Below are 12,370 nucleotides of genomic sequence, written 5' to 3'. Positions count from 1 at the left end.
TGGCCTTTGAGTGAGTGATCTCTAGGCATGTTTCCCTCACAGGGCATTCACATCTCTTCTGCCTCTCCACTTGAAGCCTTTCCATGAGAAACAACTAAAACTCTCCCAGAAATTGCCAGGGAAGACTGCTGACCAGCCCAGCTTTGCGTCATCGGATGGGGGGCGGGGTTCCCTGAGAAAAGCCCCCTGCAGGAATCAGAGCCTGCCTGGTGAGTTGGTGCTAGGAGGAGGGCAGAAAGTGGAAGGACCCTTTTCCGAGCAGCCGCCAAGATGGCCGAAGTGGAGCAGAAGAAGAAGCGAACCTTCCGCAAGTTTACCTACCGTGGCGTGGACCTCGACCAGCTGCTGGACATGTCCTATGAGCAGCTGATGCAGTTGTACAGCGCCCGGCAGAGAGGGCACCTGAAGCGAGGCCTGCGGAGGAAGCAGCACTCAGTGCTCAAGCGCTTGAGGAAGGCCAAGAAGGAGGCGCCACCCATGGAGAAGCCGGAGGTGGTGAAGACACCTTAGGGACATGATCATTCTGCCCGAGATGGTCGGCAGCATGGTGGGTGTGTACAACGGCAAGACCTTCAACCAGGTGGAGATCAAACCCGAGATGATCGGCCACTACCTGGGCGAGTTCTCCATCACCTACAAGCCTGTGAAGCACGGCCGGCCCGGCAATGGCGCCACCCACTCCTCCCGATTTATCCCCCTCAAGTAGTGGGGACAATAAAGACTCGTTTTCAGCCCTGAAAAAAAAAAAAAAGAAAGTGGAAGGACTACAGGGTGGCCATCCATCATGGGGACAGGTGCTTCCTTTCCTCACTAAGTCTGTCATTCTGTTACACCACAACGACGATGACGACGAGACGTATCTTGAAACAGGCACTAAAATGTCCCCATCATTAGCACCGTGATTTATGGGAGAGGAAAAAGCCAGGGCTCCAAAAGCTGAAGGATTTCACCCAAGTGAGAGAGCTAGGACTTGAACTCAAAACTATGGGGCAACAGGAGTTGGGGGAGGAGGAAGGTATACTCCATTTGATGTGATAAAGCTTGGGTACAGGACATGGAACTCCCAGACACGGCAATCTACACACAGGATCTAAAGTTGAATGTGTAGAATTCCAGGGGCAGTTGGAGCTGAGCGGGTCCTCTCTGGACAGGTTTAAATGTGACATGCCCCCCCCCCCAGGCTAGTGGGTTTTATCTCTTGGTCCTCAGCTGGTGGCTCTGTTTGGGACGGTTGTGGAACCTTTAGAAGCCAGAGCATGGCTGAAGGAAGTGGGACATTAGGGACTGGCCTCTGCTTCCCGTTTGCTCTCAGCTTGCTGACTGCAGACGGTGTGATCAGCTGCCTCATCCTTCTGCTGCCTTGAAGGACTGTGTTCCTTCTACAGTCTTGAGCCAAAATGAGCCTGCCTCCCCACCTTTAAGATGTACTTTATTGGGGTTGGGGATTTAGCTCAGTGGTAGAGTGCTTGCCTAGGAAGCGCAAGGCCCTGGGTTCGGTCCCCAGCTCCGAAAAAAAGAACCAAAAAAAAAAAAAAAAAAAAAAGATGTACTTTATTTTGTATGTATGAATGCTTCGCCCGCATTCGTGTCTGTGCACCACAGGCAGGCCTGGAGCCTAAGGGAGTGGTGGGTGTCCACGTGGGTGCTGGGAATAGAACCTTGGTCCCTTGCAAGAACAATAAGTGCTCTTAACCACGGAGCCAACTCTCCAGCCCAAGGCTGACCTCCTTCAGGCCCCTTGGTTATAGCAATGTAAAAGCAATGAATACCGGTGGTAGCCTTCCTAGAGGAGGCAGTGTCTGCAAACAGCAGGTTCTGCATGCGCTCAAGAAAGCTTGGTTGGAAGTTGGACTGGTGCACCACAGGATAAATGGAAGAAAAGAATGAATAGTGTCTTAATTTGGCTTTCACGGCTGTGAGCAGACACCATGACCGAGGCAACTCTTATAAGGACAACATTTAATTGGGGCTGGCTTACAGGTTCAGATTTCAGTCCATTATCATCAAGACAGGAACATGGCAGTGTCCAGGCAGGCATGGTGCTGGAGGAGCTGAGAGTTCGACATCTTCATCTGAAGGCTTCTAGTAGAAGATTCATTTCCAGGCAGCTAGGCTGAGGGTCTTAAAGCCCACGCCCACAGCGACACACCCACCCCAACAAGGCCACGCCCATCCAACAAGGCCACGCCCATCCAAGGCCACACCTCCTGATAGTGCCACTCCCTGGGACGAGCATATGCAAACCATCACAAGTTTCCACAGCATCCTGGTGGTGACCACAATGTGAGGTTGGGCAGCTGGCACCAGAAACCTGGACATGGAGACCATGAGCAGGCTGGGACTTCACAATGCTGGCACGAGGTCACCGGATTTTAAAGGAATGTCTTTCATCTTTGCCCGTGTGTATATGGAGGCAAGCAGGAAGGTGCACATAAGTGCAAGAACCTGCAGAAGCCAGAGGAGGGTGCTGGACTTCGTGGAACTGCAGTTACACGCTGTTGTGAGCTTCCTAATGTGGATGCTGGGACCGGCACTCAGGTCCTCTGGAAGAGAAAGCAAGAGCTGACAATGGCCGAGCCATCTCTCCGGCCACCAATGTGGGGCTCTTAACGGATGTGCAGACAGGAGCGAGAACACTTCTAGAGGACGGTCTCAAATGTTTATGGAGCCAACAGACCACAGCCCTCACTAGAAGGAGGGGCAAAGTAGAAGGGGTCAGGTTCTCCACTGCCCCTTCCAAGGTAGAAAGCAGCCTAGACGGCAGAAGCAGCCACGCCGTGGGCGCTCAGCAAAGACGGCCTCAGAAGTCTGGGGGAGACGTTTCAAGTTCAAATCAGGGCGAGGAGCGGCATCTGATCTACCTGAGCACACGCAATGTGAGCGCAGCCAGTACCCCCGTGGGTGTGAGTGTGTGTGTGTGTGTGTGTGTGTGTGCGCGCGCGCGCGCGTGTGTGTGAACATAGGTGTGTGTGCAAATGGAGACACAAGGTTGATGGCAGACACATCCTCCGTTTCTAAGTCGCTCATTGATACAGGGTCTCATGGACGCTGGTAGTCTTGCTAACCGGCTTGCTCTGTGGACTCTCCTGTCTCCACCTTCTGAGGCTACCACACGCACCGGGAATTTTATGTGGGTTCTGGTGATTGGAACTCTGGTGTTTGTGCTTGCTCAGCAGTCAAACTTCTGAGTCATCCCCTCGGCCCCTTTATCATTGTTTGAGGAGACAGTTTTGAAGAATGAACACCTACTCTGTGTCAGACACTGTCATAAAAATGCAATGCTGTCTGGGTACACAGTGTGGCTTTCTGCGTTTTTGACAAATGTCAAAGGCCAATGTCTTCAGCCATCAAACCCTGGGACCTCCCTGGGCACAGGTGGACACCCCCTTCACCAGGCAGAGGGTGCGGTGAGGGGAATTGTACCTCTGCCACCAGACTCCTTGGTATGTCATTTCTCCCTCTGCTTTTAGGGGGACCTTGTTTGGGGTTTACATCCATCATCTCTGTATTGGGTAGAAAGAGGGGCCCTCCATAGGCTTTGGGAACCTGGGTTCACCCTAGGCACCAGCAGCTCCCTGGGCGTCTCTGAGAGGCAACGCCACAGCAGCGGACAGCCTGCTAATTAGGACACACTCTTTATGACTTTGTATTCCGAGATGTCATTTACTAGGCTTAGGGCTGGGGGGTGGGAGTGGAGAAGGACATACACAGTTGTTTTTAATTACATTTGGTTTGCTAATTTCTGATAGAAAATAAATATTTACTGAGAGCCGTATTTCTTCATTTCACGCCAGCTGACTCTCGGAGTTTATCGGATGCCCAAACAGGCACTCCCGCTCACGTCCCGCCCCCCTCTGCCCCCCAGGTCCCCACCCCCTTGCTGGAGTCACACTCTGGAGCCTGGAGGAGGAAATAGGAAGGGAGAGATGGGGGAGAGAGGAAGGCAGAAAGGGGTCAAGTTCAAGTGTGGACAGTACAAGGAGAATCTGAGGACACGGAGACGACCCTCCTTCCTCAGTCTCAAGCGTGGTGGCCGTACCAGAGGCCGGAAGGCAAGGCAGCTTTAGCCCTGATGCATTCTCTCCTGGGTCTGTCCCTGCTTAGGGGCCATCTCTAAGGATGTCCAGTCTACCCTGTGCTACGATGCAGTCACCCTGGCTTCAAGACGGACCCTCTGAGGACCAACAACTGAAGTGTTTTAGATGATGGGTAGACAGAGTTTAAAAGGCCACCCTGTCCAATCTTCTCTTTCAGACTGGCCTTTGGGAGGTAATGGGAGTTGGAGGAGGAAGCACTGAAGGAGAAGGCCTGGGAGTGGGGTAGGGTGAACCCCTTGTGGGGGGAGGGGTGGGTCATAGGATGTGGCTACGGGACCAGGACTGCTACTTCTGTGGCTATGTATGTGGAGGTACATGTGTACTGAAGCAAATATATATAGGTGGGCTTGTGACTGTACTGGTCAGTCTCCGGTATTGTTCTTCCAAAGCCACCCGCCTTGTTTTTTGTTTTTAGTGTGTGCGTGCATGTGTTCGCATACTCGCGAACACATTACTGAGTCTGGAAGAGATCGTTGGATTCCCTCCCTGGAGGAGGCATTACAAGCGGTTGTGATCCACCTTGTAGGTGCTAGGATCTGAACTCGGGTCCTCGGCAAGAGCAGTCAAGTGATGTCTGCCCCTTCTCCCCAGGTCCCACTGACAAACTGCGGCACGATTCAGAGCGAATCAACGTTCACCCTGAAGAATCCATGGATTGGTTGGGCTTCCTTACAGAGCCTAGGAGAGGGCTTATTCCCGGCGCTGTGGGCACGCCTCGCCCTACTGGCTACATCTGTCTGTGCCCAACAGAGACGAGTGATTTCTTGCAACTGTGTGAATGGAACCCTGTATAAGGCTCTGTTATCTGTATAAGATAGCCCCGCCTCCAGGCCACCCTAGTCCCGCCCCCAGGCCACCCTAGTCCCGCCCCCAGGCCACTTGCTAGGTTCCCTGGTAAAAAGTAGCTGCCTACTCACAGAGAACCTCGTGCCCTACTCCACCCAGAGGGAGGGGGGCAAACCACCACCCAGCCCGGCCCAGCTCAGAGGATTCCTTTGCATGAGGCACAACTGAACTCCGCAAGATGTTGGATTCTTGGCCCTGAGAACAGTTTCAGAACACAACCGCTGTATGGTCTCTCCAGGTTCCTGTCCTTGTGTTTTGAGACAGGATCTCTCACGTGGTCCCAGCGATCTTCTTGTCACCATGTCCTCAGCACTGGGGATAGAACCAAGCTTCACTATACCTGGCTTTTTCCGTGGCTTCTGGGGCTTGAACTACACAGTCCTTGCACAATTTATCAATTAAGCCACCCTCCCCCCACCCCACATCCCCCACCCCTGCGGCCATACACTTTCCGATGTAGATCACTGTGGTCTTGGCCTTGGTGCCGAGGGGTTACAGCCTCTAACTACCAGATGGAATGCTAGGCAAACAGGGTCTGAGTCTCAGCGGGTTTACGGGGCTTTCCTTGGTCCATAAGCTGTCTGGAGGCTCCCTGGCTTCTTCACCCCTTCTCATGATAGCCAAAGTTGCCTATAGACAGTCAGACGTGATAAGCTCAGGCGTTCACAACTGGCCCTCACTGAGAAGCATTGCTGGGTAGCTAGGCAGAGAGCGGAAGGGAGGAGCCTCACGTAGACCAGGAGGAGCCTGGGAGCCGGGGGAGGAGTCTCCACCGAGCCTGCTAGGGGATGGGGCGAGATAAGAAGATCCGAGGGCGGGCAGGAGAGTGGAGAGGTCCCTGCCCCCAGCCTGATTTCCAAAGCCATGGTAAGCCAAGACTTTTTTTTTTCCAATTACATTTCAATTTAGCTCAATTACTTTTCCATTATTGTTCAAGCGACTCGGTTTTAATTGAAGCTTGTGGTTCTTATCTTCCTCAATCCCCCACATACAAGAGAGGAGGGGTAGGAGGTGGGAGAAGAGAGTTGGGAGGGAGGCATAGGAGCGGTGGCGCCTTCAGGAGAAAGGTCAAGGCCCACTTGGAGCTTTGGGACACCCCCTTGAGCGGTCAAAATAAATCTGCATGGTGACAGACGTGAAGAAACAAAGTTGTTGACCAACTGTACGCCTGGTTTCAACTCCTGCGGTTTCAGTCAGCTATGTCCAAAACTGTTCACCCGGACTCCTTGAGCAGGGAGATGGTGTGCTTACAGGACTTTTATTATGATGTGTCCTCACAATTGTTTTGTTTACGATGGCGCATCCTTTCTGGGCTTCCTTCATAAACCCAACTTTATGGTGGTGGGCATGCGCGTATGGGGATACCTGCCTCGGATTTCAGGGGCCTGAAATGGATCCTGGATGATCTCAGGAGACTTTTGGACCAGACACTGTTACTGCCAAGATTCATTTCACCCTTAGCACAGGCCCTCGAGGTGCTCCACAGAGGAGAAAACCTGGAGAAGTGAAGAGATTGGTCCCGAGTTTTACAAAGGAGAAATTGCAGAGGCGTGGGCCGGGGTGAGGGGTAACTCCGCGCTGTGGCTCTGAAGCTTGGATACTGCCCCGAGGGCCCTGTTTTACACACACAATATTATATCCACTAGCTTTTCCCAGCCCGAGCTCCCCGACACTCCACTTCCTCCCAAATTCTGAGGTTTGTATCCTTAAGCTCCTTCCCTCTCCCCTGTCCCCTGTCCTCCCTCTCTCTCCAATGAGACAAAGCTCTGGGGTTGGACAGACCTGAACGAAATCACTCACCAGTTGCAATTAAAGCTCCAAGAGTCTCCAGGTCCTTCCCCCCCCCCCCCCCCCCGGAGCTGGGGACCGAACCCAGGGCCTTGCGCTTCCTAGGCAAGCACTCTACCACTGAGCTAAATCCCCAGCCCCTCCAGGTCCTTCTTAACTAAATACAAAAAAATGTATCCCCTTCCTGGGGAGGTGGGCTCTGAGAACAACTAAATGAGATGAAAGACATGAGGAACCCTCCCCTCCATCCCGAGGTGACTCGCTCGGCCAGCCACGGGAGAGTTAAGACCTCCGCTTGTCAAACCAAACCAATGAGTACAGAGATGTTCTCAAACTGCAGGGAGGAGGTGTGCAGAGGCTGGACCTGGGGCTCGATTCTGTCTTAGTTACTTTTCTATTGCTGCGATAAGACGCCATGACAAAGGGAACTTACAGAAGACTTTACTGGGGCTTACAGTTTCAGAGGGTGAGTGGGGAGCAAGGACAGCAGGCAGACATGGCGCCGGAGCAGTAGCTGAGAACTTTCATCCTATCCACAAGTAAGAGGCAGAGGGAGCTAACTGGAATAGACACTGATGACTTTTGAAACCTCAAAGCCCACACTCAGTGACAGACCTCCTCCAACAAGGCCACGCCTCCTTCCGCCTGCCTCCCCCCAGCTGAGGGCAGAACCCAGGGCCTCTACCACTGAGCTAAATCTCCAACCCCAAGGCCACGCCTCTTAAACCTTCCCAAATAGTTTCACCAGCTGGGGACCAAGCATTCAAATTTATGAGCTTATGGGAGCCATTCTCATTTGAACCACCACCACCCCTGCCGCAGAGGAGCTGAGGGAGGGACCCTGTAGGCGAGTGTCAACTTTTTGTGTAAGCACCCTCTTTGTGTAAGCACCGGCCTGCATTTCCTGTTTCCACATTTCCCTTGTTCTGCATAAGAGCCTCTGGCCTTACACTTATGCTACATATAAATAGGTTTCTTAAACGAAAGGTGCCTTCCACTAGAAACAATGGAATATTAGGCCAAAAGGGGGCTTTAAATGTTCTTTTTTTCAAGTAGCAAAGCCCGAAGGTGGGCTGAAGTGGTGGCTTGAATGAGAGTGGCCCCTATAGACTTGCTTATTGCTTTTGTAGAAGACCTGGGTTCCATTCCCAGCACCTACTTGGCAGCTAGCTAGCTATCACCTGTGAATCTGTTGTATAATGAATTTAAAACTAGCTGGAATACGTGAGTATCTCAAAATAAAAGCACAGGCAGGTGTGTGGGGGGATAGGGGACACAGATCTTTAACCCTAGTGATTGTGAGGGAGAGACAGGCTCTGTGAATCTCCATGATTTATAGCCTCGGCTACAAACCAAGTTCCTGTTGGCGACACAGTGAGACCGTGTCTCAGTCAATCACCAATCAATCAATCTATCTATCCACTAATTGCCAAAATATGTGCCCCCAAACGAGCAGCACAATGCTGCTGTATCTAGTAAGTAAATTAAAATTCTTTTAAGAACTGCGAAACCCAGGCTTCCCCAGGTTAATCCTAGCAAACATTAAAAGGATATCTCAGGCTTACCCTACAGTCTCTTCCCGAGAACGGGAGAGAGAGGACTACACCTCAAACGCTCCGTGGCGCTGAGATTACCTTCATTTTTAAACGGGACAGAGACAGGAGAAGAAACCTGCCCGCCCGCCATTCCTCACCGACCTAACAACTAAAATATTATGCAAAGCGCGAGGCAGGTGACCGAATCGATACAGAAAAAGAATTACACACACCGCGGCAGAATGGGGCTCGTCCCGGGAATGACAGGCTGGCTCAATATTCAAAAGTCAATCAATGTAATCCATCACGTTAACAACCCACATTCCCCTCTCAAACAGAGATAATAAGCGCCTGCTCCCTTTAGCTGCTGGGCTGTGTGACAGTTTGATACTCAACGATGGATTAGGAGCCCACCAACGCTGATGTCCTCCTCAGCTCCCTCTCTGTTCATTCTACACTCCCCAGGGGTAATCACCAGCCTAAACAGTGGGGATTGGACCCAGGACCTTGTGCCTGTTAGGGAGGGTCTTTGCACCGAGCTACACTCTGGCCCATATTTTAGTTTTAAAACTTAAATGAGGGGGTTGGGGATTTAGCTCAGTGGTAGAGCGCTTGCCTAGCAAGCGGAAGGCCCTGGGTTCGGTCCCCAGCTCTGAAAAAAAGAAAAAGAAAAAAAAAAAAAACTTACTTGAATGTTATCCACACCATAGGCAGTCATTCCGCTTGTATGGTGGTGCCCTGGGGCTGGGGTGCTGTAGACGTAGCATGCACGAAGTCCATCCCTAATGCTATACAAAATCAGGCGCGATGGCCAGAGGTGGAGGTCAGAGGTTCAAGGTCATCCCTCCTCAGCGAGTAGAGGCCAGCCTGAGGTACATGTAAATTGTCGATAATAATAACAGCAGTTGTGTGTTCTGAAATTCACCAGTGTGTCAGCTGCACTGTCACTTCCGTGTGGCCCTCCGCTGCTGTGGGCCATTGATCTCCCATGGTGGAAAACGCATTTATCCCAAATTTGTCATTTGTCACAAAGTCTTTTTTTTTTTTTTTGTTTTTTTTGTTTTGTTCTTTTTTTCGGAGCTGGGGACCGAACCCAGGACCTTGCGCTTCCTAGGTAAGCGCTCTACCACTGAGCTAAATCCCCAGCCATGTCACGAAGTCTTGACAGGAACCTTGAGTGTCTCTGGTGTCCAGTTGTTAGAGATTCTCTGAGGAGAGAGGAAGCTGCCTGGTCCTTCCCTGATCAAAAACTTCTCTCCTAAGGTCCATAGGAAGGGGCCCCAGTCGAAGTTGTTGCATTCTGTGTTTGTGTGTATTTCAGAAGGTAGGGATGAAGAATTGGTCATCAAATGAGATGACCACAAGGCCTGACTATGTACGAAACTAAGTGTGTGGAGCCCTCGAGCCATCACGGAATGGGTCCATTGCAAGGATTTAAGGTGTTATTCTTGCTCCTCCCTCCCATCCCCCCCACCAATGCTTGAATCCTCTCTTGCCTTCTCCTGCAAAGCTCTTTTCTTCCTCCTCACACTTATCCATTCACAGAAACTTGTCAAGGTCTCAGGAGGAGGTGTTAGGGAGCACAGGAAGCCCATTGCTTGCCTGAGTGAGGGACTAGGGGCTGCTGTTGAATGGGAAGTCAGAGAGACAGGAAAATGGAGAAGAGACAGAAGTGGGGGAGGGGGAGGCACTGGATTGGGTAAAGATGCCCTTGCCTCCAAGAGCTCAAGAGATTGCTGCCTGGAGCAAGGTTCCCGGAAGTGAGCATCAGGGGTCCCCTGAGACTTTACAACCTGTGTGTGTTCTCAGTGACGTATGCACACCTGTGTAAGCAAGGGCACACTTCACACACCATGCGTTCATAATAACACACAGCACTACACACACCCCACGTGCCCAAGTGCACACATACACACACACACACACACACACACACACACACACACACACACTCACTGTTCCTGCACCTTCTTGGCCAAGTAGGAGAACTGGAAATGATTTATGCCCAAATTCTTCTCTTGCACATTCTCAGGGCCCACCCGAGGTGTTAGGAAGTTCGGCCTTAAACAACTTCATTTCCAGCTGAGTGGGGTGGCCTATGCCTGTGGGACAGTACCCAGGAAATAAAGGCAGAAGGACCCAGAATTCAAGAGTAGCCTAGGCTACATAGTGAGACCCTCGCAGATTTGCCTTCCCCCCCCCCCCTTCGGAGCTGGGGACTGAACCCAGGGCCTTGCGCTTGCTAGGCAAGTGCTCTGCCACTGAGCTAAATCCCCAACCCCCCAGATTTCTTCCCCCCCCCCAGCTGGGGACCTAACCCAGCAGATTTGCTTTTTAAAGAGAGGGGGAGTCTGGCGATGCACATCTTCAATCCCAGTCCTATGTAAAAGAATTACTTTAAATTCCTGAGGCCACAGGCTGGAGAGACAATGGTTAAGAGCTCTGACTTTTCAGAGGGGTTGGGGATTTAGCTCAGTGGTAGAGCGCTTGCCTAGCAAGCACAAGGCCCTGGGTTCGGTCCCCAACTCCGGGGGGAAAAAAAAAAGAGCACTGACTTTTCTTCCAGAGGTCCTGAGTTCAATTCCCAGCAACCATATGGTGGCTCACAACCATCTGTCATGAGATCTGATACCCTCTTCTGGTGTGTCTGAAACGAGTGACAGTGTACTCACATACATTAAATAAATAAATCTTTTTAAAAGAAAAAAATCCAGAGGCTAGCCTGGGCTACATAGTGAGTTCCAGGTCAGCCTGACTTTAAAGTGAGACCCTAATAAAAATATCCAATAAAAGAAAAAAGAACAAATAAATAAATAAGTAAATAAAGTTGGCATGGGAGAGAGAGAGAGAGAGAGAGAAAGAGAGAGAGAGAGAGAGAGAGAGAGAGAGAGAGAGAGAGAGACCCTGACTCAAAGAGAAACAATGTTTTCCTTCTGTTTAGGGCCCTGGTTCTGAGCCATCTCTCCCTGCCCTTTGTGTTCCTTTGTTTTTCAGCAGAGAAATAATTGAATTTTTTTATGTTAGAAAACTATTCGAGACTGGAGAAATGACTCGTTGGTTAAGACCACACTGGCCTTGCAGGGGACCGAACGTCAGTTCCCAGCACTCACATCTGAGAGCTTCACAGTTACCTGTAACTCTAGTTCCAGGGATCAGATGCCATCTTCTGTCCTTCACGGATACAACACTCACATGCACAACCCCTCCCATAGCTACATACATTTGTATCTGTATGTAGATATGTGTATATAGGTGTGTGTCTATATACATATATATATATATACAAAACTAGAAATAAAGTCTTATTTAAATGAAACATAATCCTTTGCTACCATCAAGAGTTAGATAATATAAAATAAAAAGAACAAGGTTAAAACAAAGTCACAGAGGAAACTGGTGCAGTCAGGAAATGGATCCTTCTAGAAGTTTCTTCTAAATAGGCACAGGTACCTCCCTTTTCCTAAATGTTTCCTAATTTGTTTTTATTTGATAGAAAATGTTTTTAAAAGTCTCTTTGATAATAAATAAAATGAGCCAACTAATCCTTTCCTTTTTTTTTTTTTTTTTTTTTTTTTACTTTTCGGAGCTGGGGACCGAACCCAGGGCCTTGCGCTTGCTAGGCAAGCACTCTACCACTGAGCTAAATCCCCAACCCCTAATCCTTTCCTTTTAAAAAGTATAAAAGGGCATGGTATTTCATGCTCTGGGCTGGATACGTTATATGTATTTTAAATACATTGTAACAGTATCTCACAAGGGCGGCTAGAATAATGGTTCTTAACCTGTGGGTCGCGACCCCTCAGGAAGGTCTAATGAGTTTTTCACAGGGGCTGTTGCCTAACGCCACCAGGAAAACACAGATATTTACATTACTTAGTAGCAAAATTATACTTCTAAAGCAGCAACAAAAATAAATTTAGAGTTAGGGGTCACCACAACATGAAGAATTGCATTACAGGGTCTCAGCAATAGGAAGGTTGAGTACCATTGTTCTAGACCCACCCCTGTTACTGTAGACAAGAGATTCTGTGTCCCCTGTTGACTCTGGACTGGACTTTATGGCTGATTTGACTATTAAATACCGTGAGTTTATTTGTGAACAAA

General features: G+C 50.1%; 1 pseudogene; it reads left to right on the top strand.

Annotated features, from left to right (window-relative positions):
• The first annotated feature begins 256 nt into the window (after positions 1-256).
• On the top strand, positions 257-731 carry Rps15-ps19 (ribosomal protein S15, pseudogene 19; annotated as a pseudogene).
• The last annotated feature ends 11,639 nt before the right edge of the window (positions 732-12,370 follow it).

The sequence above is a fragment of the Rattus norvegicus genome, chromosome 20 (assembly GCF_021556685.1).
Source record: "Rattus norvegicus strain SHRSP/BbbUtx chromosome 20, alternate assembly SHRSP_T2T, whole genome shotgun sequence".
Taxonomy (NCBI): Eukaryota; Metazoa; Chordata; class Mammalia; order Rodentia; family Muridae; genus Rattus; species Rattus norvegicus.
Note: the sequence above shows the minus strand (reverse complement) of the source record. Positions and strands in the feature narration are given on the sequence as shown.